A 13190-nucleotide genomic window follows, 5' to 3' on the forward strand; every position below is an offset into this window, starting at 1 on the left:
TAGTCATGCTAGGAAAATGACTAGAAATTGTAGTTGAGTGAGACAGCAATGCTGGAGGCTCAGGCATTGCTCTGAAAGGGCCCAAACACTGACTTATTCACCGACAGACTCACTCTCTGTGAGTTCCAGTGCAGGGCAGCAGCTCAAAGTCATCAGGGACATATAGGGAGAAACTGAATTGTCTGACTTCAGAGAGAGGGCTGGAGGGTGAAGCTTTCATCCAGACAGAAGTATTGGCAGAATCCGTTGTTTCTTTGTCAAGTACTTCCACCTACTGGTGTGCAAACATAGGGGGCTGCCATATCTGTGTCTCTGTCAACATAGCTACCACTATTCACCCTGCCTAGGTGATTAGTTGAGACCCCACCCCTCCCAATTTGCAGGCATACCCAAGCAGCTTCTGATGGCTTTTCCATACAGAAGGACTGGCTTGGCTCAAGCTATGGACTTTCCTTAAAGTCTCTTAAATGTTCACAAACCTCAAACAAGCAGCATCTAGATTTGGTGTGCCCTGTACCTCTTGCTGAGCAGCCTTAAGTCCAGCACTAGTGGAAGCCAGCCTCAGTTTGTGGCTGGGCCACTCAAGTCACGTTCAATCCCAGTACTGGTGGCAACCATCTGCAGATTGCTTTGTGGCTCATGCCAGGAAGCCCCAGTCAGGGCAGAGTCTGCTACTGAAATTGACCTGTGGTGGAGCCCCTATCCAAAAAGGCTCGAGTGTAAACGTTCCTGGAGGCTAGCTTGAAACTGAACTGGAGCAACAATGGGTCACCTTCAAAGATGACACACTGAGTAGATTGAGTAGGCACCAGAAATATTGGCATGAAATATTCAAAGTGATGAAAAACAATGACCTACAACAAGATTATTGTGCTCAGCAAAGGTATCATTTAAAATTGAAGAAGTGATAGTTTCCCAGACAAGAAAAACTAAAGGAATTCATCACCACTGTATCAATATTACAAGAAATACTAAAGGGACTTCTTAAAGAAAAAAGTAAAGATCAAACATGAATAAGAAGCTATGGAGGCAAAAGAACCAATTATCACTTACAAAGGCAACACTTCATAAATGCAAGATCTCAACCAACACTAAAGCTAGTACAATGATTGAAAGGCAAAAGTAGGAAAATAAATTAAGGAATACACATAAACACAAACACAAAAGTAAAATATAATGGCAAAAACATAAATGTGAAGGGGGTGAATAGAAATAGTAGTGATTTTATCATGTGTTCAGACTTAATTGACCACCAACTTAACATAGACTGCTAAATCTAGTTTGGCATATATGAGGCACATGCCAGCAACAAGCCAAAAATCTGTAGAGATCTAAGAAATAAAGAAAAAGGAATCAAATATAGCATTACAGAAAATCATTAACACACAACAAAAGAAAGCAATAGAACAAGAAAGGAACAGAGAAGAACCACAAAAAGTCAGAAAACAATTAATAAAACGGCATTGACTACATACCTATCAATAATTACTTTTAATGTAAATAGCTTAAATGCTCATATCAAAAAACATAGGGTGAATGAATGGATAACAAAATAAGACCCATTCATATGCTCCCTAAACAGAACTAATTCACACTAAAAGACACACACAGATTGAAATTAAAGGGATGGAAAAAGACATCTCATGCAAATGGGACCAAAAATACATGGAGTACCAATACTTAAATCAGGCAAAATAGACTTTAAAAAGTGGGCTGTAACAATAAACAAAGGGCATTTTGTAATGATAAATGTATCAATCCAACAAAAGAACAAAAATCTCAAAAACACCTACGTATCCAATATTGGAACACCTCAATATATACAGCATATATTAATGGACATAAGTGAGAAACCAAGAGTAATTCGAGGGAACTTTAACACCCCATTGACACCAATGGATAGATCATCCAGACAGAAAATCAACTAGTAAACACAGGCCTTAAATGACACATTAGACAAGATGGATTTAATTGATATTTTTACAACATTTCACCCCAAAACAGCAGAATATACATTCGATTCAAGCAAACATGGAACATTTTCTCAAATGGATTACATGTCAAGCCAAAACAAGAAGGAGTCTCAACAAATTCAAGAAGATTGAAATCATATCAAGCATCTTCTCTGGTCACAATGGTATGAAACTAGAAATCAATTACAAGAGAAAAACTGAAAAAAACACACAAACATATGGAGGCCAAATAGCATGCTAACAAATAATGAATGAGTTAAAAAGATCAAGGAATAAATCAAAACATACCTTGAGACAATTGAAAATAAAAACACAACAACCCAAAATCTATGGGACACAGCTAAAGCAGTCCTAAGAGGGAAATTCGTAGCTATACAGGCCTACCTCAAGAAACAAGAAAACTCTCAAATCAACAACCTAAACTTACAACCATAGGAACTAGTAAAAGAAGAATAAACAAAGACCAAAGTGAATATAAGGAAGGAAATAATATAGATGAGACCAGAAATTAACAAAGTGGAGTTTAAAAACAATACAAAAGATCTATGAAACCAAGAGCTTTTTCATTGGGAGAAATAAACAAAATGGATAAAACTTTAACCAGACTCATCAAGGAACAGAGAGTGGACCCAAACAAATAAAATCAGAAAAGAAAGAGGAGAAGTTACAACCACTATCACACATATACAAAGGATAAGGAAATACCATGAACAATTATATACCAACAAATAGGACAACCTGACGGAAACGGAAGCTTCTTAGAAGCATACAATTTTCCAAGACTGGGTCAAGAAGAAACAAAAACTATGAACAAACCTACAGCTGATAAAAAAATGTGACCTAGTAATCAAGAATCTCCCAACAAACAGAAGTCCAGAACCATATGGCTTCACAAGTGAATTTTATAAAACAGTCAAAGAAGAATTAATATCTCTCCTTTGCAAACTGTTTCAGAATAATGAAGAGGAGAGATGTCTCTCAAGCTCATTTTACAAGGCCGGCATTACCCTGATACCCAAAACTGACAGAGACACTAGAGAAAAAGAAAATTATAGGCCAATGTCCCTGATGAACATAGATGCAAAAATCCTCAACAAAATATTAGCAAAACAAATTCAACAATACATTAGAAAGATCATATACCATGATCAAATGGGACTTATTCCTGGGATGCAAGGTTGATTCAATACCTGCAAATCAATTAAGGAGATACAGCACATAAACAAATGAAGGCTGAGAATCATATATGGTCATATCAGCAGATGCAGAAAAAGTGTTTGACAAAATCCGGCATCACTTATGATAAAAACTCTCAGCAAAATGGAAACAGAGGGAGCATATCTCCACATAATAAAGGCCATATATAACAAACACACAACTAACATCACATTCATTGGTGAAAAGCTAAAAGCAGTTTCCTTAGGATCAGGAACAAGACAAGAATGTCCACTTTCACCACTTTTATTCAACATAGTATTGGAAGTCCTAACCACAGCAATCAGACAGGAAAAAGAAATAAAAGCTATCTAATTTGGAAAGAAAAAAGTAAAACTGTCATTGTTATACTATATAGATGAACCCTAAAGATTCCACCAAAAGCTATTAGAAGTGATAACTGAATTCAGTAAAGTAGTAAGATACAAAATTAATATTCAGAAATCGGTTGCATTTTAATATACCAATAACAAACTATCAGAAAGAGAAATTAAGGAAACAATTGCATGAAAAAAAACAAAAAACAAACCCAAACCTAGGAATAAATTTAACCAAGGAGTTTAAAAACCTGTATTCAGAAAACTATAAGACACTGAAGAAAGAAACTGCAAAAGAGATACAAACAAATGGAAGCATATACTACCGTGCTCATGGATAGGAAGAATTAGCATTGTTTAAATGTCCATACTGCCCAAAGCAACCTATAGATTCAGTGCAACCCCCATCAAAATACTAATAGTATTTTTCACTAAATGAGAACAAATAATCCTAAAATTTATATGGAACCACAGAAGACCCCAAAAAGCCACAGCATTCTTGAGAAAGAAAAATAACATTGGCCTTATCATGCTACCTGGTATCAAACTGTACTACAAGCCTATAGTGACCCAAACAGCGTGGTGCTGGCATTGAAATAGACCTCTAGATCAATGGAACAGAATAGAGAGTCCAGAAAAAAAACTACACCTATTTGGTCAATTAATCTACAACAAAGTAGGCAAGAATATACAATGGGGTAAAGACAGTCTATTCAATAAATGCTGGGGGAAAACTGGACAGACACTTGCAAAAAACATGAAACTAGTCCATCTTCTTATACTATATAGAAGAATTTTCTCAAAATGGATTAAAGATTTAATGTAAGATCTAAAACTATAGAACACCTAGAAGAAAGGCAGTGAGCATTCTGACATTGTGTGTGTGTGTGTGTGTGTGTGTGTGTGTGTGTGTGTGTGTTTGTGTGTTAGGACTGGCAATTAAGTTCATCTACTTTTGCAACAACATTGCTAGTGTTTCTTGATATCAGAGGGATTGTTCATTATGAATTTGTACCAACTGGAGAAACAGTTAACCAAGTTACTATTTGGAAGTGCTGATAAGGCTGTATGAGAACGTTCAATGACTTGAACTTTTCACCAACAATTCATGGCTCTTGCATCATGACAATGCACCAGCTCACACAGCGCGGTCTCTGAGGGAGTTTTTAGCCAGTAAACAAATAACTGTATTGGAACACCCTCCCTACTCACCTGATATGGCCCCTGATGACTTCTTTCTTTACCTGATGATAAAGACAATATTGAAAGGAAGACTTTCTGATGACATTCACAACCTGTAGGGTAATACAATGAGAGCTCTGATGGTCATTCCAGAAAGAGAGTTCCAAAATTGCTTTGAAGGGTCGACTAGGCGTTGGCGTCAGTGCATAGCTTCCCAAGGGGAGTACTTCAAAGTTGTCTCTAATCATATTCAGCAATGAGTTATGTAGCACTTTTCCAGGGTGAGTTTGCAAACTTAATTGTTTACCTGTGTGTGTGTGTGTGTGTGTGTGTGTGTGTGTGTGTGTGTGTGTGTGTTGTGATCTGTTTCCGTGGGCAAAGGAAATATAAGAAACAATAAACACATGGGTCAACACCAAACTAAAGAGTTTCTGCACAGCAAAGGGAATCATCAAAAAAATGAGAAGTCAACCTACTGAATGGGAGAAGATATTTGCCAGTCATATAGCTGTTAAAGGGTTAATATTCAAAATTTATACAAAACTCACAGAATTTAACACACACAGACACAAAATGCCAAATAATCCAACTGAAAAATTGGCAGAGAACCTGAATCTACATTTCGCTAATGAGGGCATAGAAATGGCCAGTAGACATATTAAAAGATGGTCAACATCACTAATAATCAGAAATGCACATTAAAACCACCGTGAGATATCACCTCACACCTGTGAAAATGGCCAACATCAATAAACCAAAAAACAAGTGCCCGTGCAGAAGTGAAGAAAAGCGAACCTTTGTGCATTATTGATGTAATTGCTAATTCGTACAGCCATTCTGCAAAATTGTATGGAGATTCATCAAAAAATTAAAAAGAGAAATACCTCATGATCCAGCAACACCACTTTTGGGTATTCATTTGAAGAAATCCAAAACAGTAATTAGAAAAGATATATGCACCTCTATGTTCATTACATTATTTACTCTAGCCAAGATATGGATATGGAAGCAATCTAAGTGCCCGTCAATAGATGAATGGATAAAGATGTGTTACCTATATGCAATGAATTATTACTCAGCCATAAAAAAGAATGAAATCTTACCGTTTGCGACAACATGGATGGACCTTAGATGGCATCATGATAAGTGAAATAAGTCAGACAGAGATAGAGAAATACCATATGATTTCACTTATATGTGTAAACTAAAGAAAAAATAAATGAACAAACAAAAGATAAACATACTTATAGATACAAGAAAGGTAAAAAAGCTGAAGGGATTAATAAGTATAAATTGGCTGTTATAAAATAGTTACAGGGATGTAAATTAGAGCTTACAGAATATGGTCAATAATATTGTAATAACTGTGTATGGGGTCTGGTGAGTACTAGGCTTATTGGGGGGAATCACTTTGTAAATTATATAAATGTCTAACCACTGTTAAAAAATAGTCATGGGATATAAATTACAGCCTAGAAAATACAGTTAATAATACCGTAATAATTATGTATGGTGTCAGATGGTTACTAGACTTATTGGGATGATCACTTTGTAAGTTTTATTAATGTCTAATCAGTAAGATTTACACATGAAAGTAACATAATTGAATGCTAACTATAATTAAAAAATAAAAAGAAAGTATTTTAAATAAAAACAAATTCTTACACAGTGATAACCTGATTTTCTCTTCAGAAAATTTTCTAGATGAGTAGTCTATGATAAACTCAAATAGGAGTCTATTGGATTAGACATTTGTGTTGGGTCCTGTACACATTTTTTATCCAAAGTTAAAAAAAAAGAATAAAATGTTTATATGTACACATATACATATTTATAAAATATCTTCCTATATCTTGAAGACCAACTGCTTGGCAGAAGATGTTTGGGGCTAGAATTTAGAAGCAAATGCTCAGTCTACCCCAATACCCCTTAGCTATAACAAGAGGACTCTGCTTTATCTTCTATATATTTGCCCTGTAGAAGAACTACCTTTTGAAGGAACGTACTTGGAGTTTGGGGGAAGCAAGAATTCAAGAGCACTGATAATATTGAGGACATATTGGTTTGCAAAAGAGAAGCTGAAAAAGTTTAAACTTATTCTGAATTTTATTGTAATAGTATGACTGTTTGAAGCACATTTTCAAACTATGTGAAAAATCTGAATTTTAAGGCGTGTATCAAAATCCATAAAAGGAAATATTAATTAAAGACATTTTATTATCTGTCATTTAATTTTGTTTTTAATGCCCAGGTTTAAATGTTAAAAATATTTGATGTTACAGATATGGGCACTTTAAGTGCATACCTCTAGAAATTCTAGAAATACTGAGCAATTGTGGTACTTGTAGTCTTCTAGAACTGTTCTTAAAACCAATCAACTAGCCAACTAACCAACAAACCAACTAACCAGCCAACCAACCAGTGAAGGAAAATTGAAACGAAACAAAGAGATAACAAAATATCCCACAGAAAAGAAGTTACAGAAGCCTGGGTGGTTTATTCATTCAGTCAACAAGTCCATCCTGAAGACATGTTATGTGTTGTGCTAAATGTGGACTAGACAACATTAACCAACTTCCAGTTTCTTCCCGCAGAAGGTTATAGCCTAGTGAGGAAATATGCACACAAAAATACAGCTACCGCAGGGTGAGTGTTAAAATGAAGACACCTGTGGGGTGTAATGCGAACAGATTAAAAAAGTCTAAATGTCTTAGGGAGAAAACAGGGAAAGTTTCAGAGGAAGAGAAAATAGAGCTGAGGACAGGGCCGCTTTCATGGGCATGTGAATGTTGCTTGGGGCCCATATTTAGAAGGGCCCTGTCCTTGGTGTAATGCTCTTCTGTCGTCATTTTGAAAATCTTAATAATTTTTAAAACAAGAGCCAATATTTTTATTTTATACGTGGCCCTGCAAATTATGCAGCTGATCATGCTGGGACATAAAGTGGGGAAGGTATTCCAGGCAAATGGGTTAGCATATTAAAATATACAGATTTAAAAGAATGGGAAATGTAGCCTCTCCTAAGAGTCATACAGTTTGACAAACTTACATGCTGTAGTAGGGCTGGGGGTGGGGGAGTTGTATGTGAAGATAAAGTAAGGCAAGCTGTTGGATCTGCATCTTGAAGAGCCGTATTTGTGACAAAAGATATTAGATTTTGTATTATGGGTATACAAAGTCATTTAAAATTTTGACCAGATAAGTAGCAAGATGATCTTTTTTTTTTTTTTTATCTGCAAGGTCATTTAGGTGGCACAGTGGAGATAAATTAGAGAAGGGCAACATTAAAGGTAGGTAGACTGATAAGAATTTCTTAGAAAAATCCCAGGGAATAGAAACCAAATACTAGCAGAGGGAATTTTTAGAAGACATAGAAAGAAGATAGAAGGGACATAAAAAGAATGGAAGGAGATGGACGTTGGTTGGATCTAGGAGGTAGGGAGAAAGGAGAGACAAAGAATAAGTGCTAGATTTCTGATTTGAACAAATGGGTGGACTGCAATGTAGTCACTTAAGGTGGGGAATATAGAAGGAATAGCAGTTGCAGAGTAGAGATGATGACCTCAATTTTGAGTATGTTAATTAGGAGGTAACCATGGACATCCATACTAGTGATGTGATGGTGTATCAATAGGAATGTGGAAATCATTAGGAATTTAAAGTTTTCAAGAGAAATCTGGTTTTCTCTTTCTCACTTGCTTAGATTTTATATGTGCAGATTCCTTGCTGACATTGGTGCTTGACCACGACCCAAAGCCCAGTTTCCTGCTACAATTTCAAAGTAGTCCTTGACGTAGCACTAGTTGGGCACGAATAGATAAAAATTCAGAATGGTGGTTGATTGACCACCTTTTTCTCATGACACCATGACTTACATCACACCAAATTACCCATGTGCCATGCATCTGGCTTCACACTCCTGTACATTTACGCTGTTTGTGTTTATTCTCTCCTCAGTCTTTCCCTTGTACCCCATATCCTGCTTTGCATATTCAGCTCTTGGCTTCCTGTGCCTCCTGATTTTGTCAGTTTTCTGCATCCACACTTTGTATTTGGACTTAAAGGCAGGAACAGCTTCCCTTGGTGTTCCTTGGGACATGCCTTGCACTCACCTTATGGTTCTTTACATTCCTGGCTTACCTGACATGGCTTACCTGAGTCCTTGGATCCCACCAGAATAGTTGGAATCTCCCTACTTGGTTTGCCACCATAAACCCTACCTGCCTTGATGATGACAGATACTATCCTGCTTTTGCTGTTTTTCCCCCAGAGTCAAACCCACCATTTTAAATTAATAATATAAGAGCTATGGGATGCATTTCATATATATATATATTTAATTTATTTATTAGGGTGACATTTGTTAATGAAATTACATAATTTCAGGTGTACAATTCTGTATTGCATCATCTATAAATCCCATTGTGTGTTCACCACCCAGAGTCAGCTCTCCTTCCATCACCATATACCTGATCCCCCTTACCCTCATCTGCCTCCCCCCACCCCCTTTACCCTCAATAGTTTAGTGGTTACCATATATATGTATTTTTAATTAAAGTTTTTTGGGGTGACAATTGTTGGTAAAGTTACATAGGTTTCAAGTGTACAATTCTGTAATATATCATCTATATATCACATTGTGTGTTCACCATCCAGGGTCAGTTCTCCTTCCATCTCCATATATTTGATCCCATTTACCCTCATCTACCACCCCTGGTAACCCCTAAACTATTGCCTGTGTCTGTGAGTTTTTGTTTCTTTGTTTGTCTTGTTCCTTTGTTGCTTTCAGTTTTATATCTCACATATCAGTGAAGTCATATGGTTCTCGACTTTTTCTGTCTGACTTATTTCACATTTCTTTTCCACACTTTGACATTCTCCACAGAAAAGTCCTTTATTGAAATCCTTTCAAATGACACCCTGAGACCAAATATAGGATAGTGAGGTCACCTTGAGTATATTTGGGGTGGGAATTCTATGTAGTAAATGTTAGCCTTGTCCGTATTTACTCTGTCATCTGAATTCTTATGTAATTCTTCTGGGTAGATTCCCTGTACAATGTGTGCTCCTACATGATCACTTCTCAAGTAAAAATGCATCTCCAAATCATTCATTTTTGAGCTGTATGTATCATTTTAGATATAAACGTATATAGTAGATAATTTCAGGGATCTGTAATTATTTCTTAAATACTTATTTGGTAGTAATTTTAAGGGATTATGCCACCATTTAATTAAACACACAAAACCACAGATCCAAATGGCAAAAGTAAAGAGGAAAAACACTAAAGAAAGTCCTGGCAACAGGTGCTTGGTATCCATATATCTAGTCTACTATGTATGTCTGGACGTGATACAAGTTTTGCCTTCCTAAGAAAGGATTAGAAATTTTCTGCTAGGAAGGAATGTACGAGAAGATCTTGGTTTCTTAGTGTGATCAAGTTTCCTGTTCAGTGTTTGGAGTTGTGCTAAGAAGAAGTTTTGAAAGTATGTATGTGTGCAGGAGGGTAAAGGGACAGGAAGTGGCAGAGGGTCTGAGGGACACAGGGTATGATAATGGGAGAATTCACTGGGATTTGCCATATTGAACTGTCTGGGGCTGGCCTGCCCGGACCCGCCCAGACATGCCCGGACATGTTTGTACCTGGTTGCCCCTGCGCCAAGCTTAAGTTTTGATTCTATTGTTTAAGTTTCGATTTCTCAGCCAGCCCGCCATTTCCCCGCCCGCTATGCCGAAATGACGAAGCACCCTCTGATTGGTCGGTCCCCATATCGGGAGACCAGGCGTTTCTTTGATGTGCCTAAATCTATATATACAAGCTGTCACCTTCAATAAAGAGAGACTTGATCAGACTCCTGTCTTGTCTCCATTTCTCGCGTACCCCTGTTCCCCCGATCCCCTATTTCTCCCCCAGGTCTTGCGTTGTCGATCCTGCAGGTCGGGACAACGTGGCGCCCAACGTGGGGCCTGGGTACGAGAAAATCCCTAGAGGGAGAGGACGCCTCATCAAGGCCGGCGAATCGAAAGTAAACCGTTCTGCCGCCGCGGGAGCCTGCCGCGCCGAGACAGAAGGTAAGAGGATAAGCGTCCGAAATGGGACAGGAATTAAGTCATCATGAGGTCTATGTTAAGCAGTTAAAAGATGCACTCAGGACGCGAGGAGTAAAGGTTAAGAGTCAGGATCTTTTTAAGTTTTTTGACTTTGTTAAGGAGACATGCCCTTGGTTTCCTCAGGAAGGCACCATTGACTGTAGACGATGGAGAAGAGTAGGGGATGCACTCAATGATTATTATAAGGTCTTTGGACCTGAAAAAATTCCTGTAACCGCCTTCCCATATTGGAATTTAATTAGTGAAATGATAGGAAAAAGGGCAGGTTGTCCGGAGGTTGAAAACGCTATTCATCACACTGAAAAATTGCTAAAAGGGGACCCCGGAAACGATCCCGGTGAAACCTCGGTCAAAGCCGAGGAAGACCTGATCTCCTTAGAAAGTGATACAGAGGGGGCAAAAGCCAACCCTCCTCCTAGTAAAGATACCCCGCCAGTGGATGTTAGATCCAAACTTTACCCCCCTTTAAAGACCATCGCTAATGATTCAGAGGAGGAAGTAAAGAGGTCAGGGGCATACAAGACTAAAACAAACTTACAGGATTCCTCCTCTTCTGATGATGAAAAGAGACATTCCCATAAGACAAAAATCCGTAGACAACAAAATAAAGAGAAGAGGAGAGATAAGCAATCGCTTCAGGTATTGCTAGCACGGGAGGTAGATCCCGACCCTTTTGAGGTAGATTGGGATGATTTGGCTGACAGAGCGGCAAAATATCATGACCCTGACTGGCCGCTCTGCCCTCCCTCCTACAATGAGGCTTCCGCCCCGCCTGCGGCCCCGATGGATCCTAATCGAGATCTAAAAACCCAGATTGTAGCCTTGGAAGAAAGGGTCCGCCTCCAAGCCAGGCGCCAGTCCTTAGTGGCACAGCTGAGAGGGATGAATCTAAAAGATCATAACAATGCTAGACAGGTTACAGCCTGTAATCAGGCCATCACCATCCTGCCTCCTTTTGTACCCCCTACACCCGATGCCCCTGTCTCGAACATCTTTGAGAGACAGTCCTGCACGCTGGGAGGCGTCGACGCCTTCCCGGTTGTTGAAGCTCAAGATGCTCAGGGACAGCCCCAACGCTACCACCAACCACATAACTACCAGCACCTGAAGGAATTAAAATCAGCCGTCTCTCAGTAAGGTGCCAGTGCCCCTTTTACCCTTACCATTTTAGACTGTATTGCTGAACAATGGCTGACTCCCCAAGACTGGCAGACCTTAGTAAAGTCCGTGCTCGCTGGAGGTGACCACCTCCTGTGGAGAACAGAGTTCCAAGACCTTTGCCGAGATTTAGCCCGAGCCAATGCTAGGGCAGTCACCCCCTGGACTTTTGAAATGCTCACTGGTACTGGAATTTATGCCACCATGAATGCCCAGCTTCAGGCTGACCCAGGGCTTTTTGCACAAATCTCATCTGCAGCCACGAGGGCCTGGAGAAAACTCCCCTCCAAGGAGAACGCTGGAGTTTCTCTTGTTAAGATTAGACAGGGATCCAACGAGGCCTTCTCTGATTTTGTTGATAGATTACAGACTGCGGCAGAGCGGTCCCTCGGCACTACCGCTGCCGCCATGGACTTGGTCCGACAGCTGGCTTTTGAAAATGCTAACCCGGCTTGCCAAGTCGCTATCAGGCCTTTCAAAAAGAGAACAACTGATGTAACTGAGTTTGTCGTATTTGATCTGAGATTGATCCTTCTTACTGTCGTGCAGGGTCTCAGCTCCCACTCCCCGCCCAAGAGCGCAGGACACGGTAAGGCCAAAAAGGAACACCCACGGAGCCATAGATAGGGGAATCAAACCAATATATTCTCGCTGGTGGCTGGGCTGGAGACACAGGAAGCAGGATCTACGTAATCTGCCTAACAGCAGTCCACGCTTGCCAGCCACCATCTTCTTGCTAGCCCCCATTCCTTTTCTGCTAGCGTAGCCACAGCCGTTATATTAGTGGCCAATGGCTTACGGGTTACAGCTGACGGCCAACTAGCCACAGCTGCTGGCATCTGATCACAGTTGATGGCCATTTACTACCCGAGCCAGCACCTTTCTATGTGAGGCCGAGAGCCTGGAAACTGTTTTTTGGGGTTTTGTCCCCACACTTACCAACAAGGGCTAGCCATGGCAGCTGCATTTAGCAGCCAATCGGTCACAGAGTACATAAAAACTAAGACAGAAACTAAAAGAGGCTGTTACAAGTATGCAAAACTGGGTCATTATTCTAAAGAATGCCCATCAAACAATGGATCTTCCCCTGATACGGCCCCCACTAAGCTCCCTGGCCTCTGCCCCCGATGCAAGCGGGGAAAACATTGGGCTCGAGATTGTAAATCCAAGACCGACGCCCAAGGTCAGCCTTTGCCACAGCAGTCGGAAAACGGGAGGAGCGGCCAGCCTCAGG

General features: G+C 39.6%; 1 pseudogene across 1 annotated transcript in view; it reads left to right on the plus strand.

The window, feature by feature from the left end:
* Nucleotides 1–12160: 12160 nt before the first annotated feature.
* The window catches only part of LOC308510451 (E3 ubiquitin-protein ligase CHFR-like), a 140724-nt pseudogene continuing 139694 nt past the window's right edge, over nt 12161–13190 (plus strand). Inside the window, exon 1 of the transcript in view lies at nt 12161–12459. The product of the transcript in view is annotated as an E3 ubiquitin-protein ligase CHFR-like (transcript). The remainder of the gene's footprint in view (nt 12460–13190) is intronic.

The sequence above is a fragment of the Rhinolophus hipposideros genome (genome assembly GCF_964194185.1).
Source record: "Rhinolophus hipposideros genome assembly, chromosome: 18".
Lineage (NCBI taxonomy): Eukaryota > Metazoa > Chordata > Mammalia > Chiroptera > Rhinolophidae > Rhinolophus > Rhinolophus hipposideros.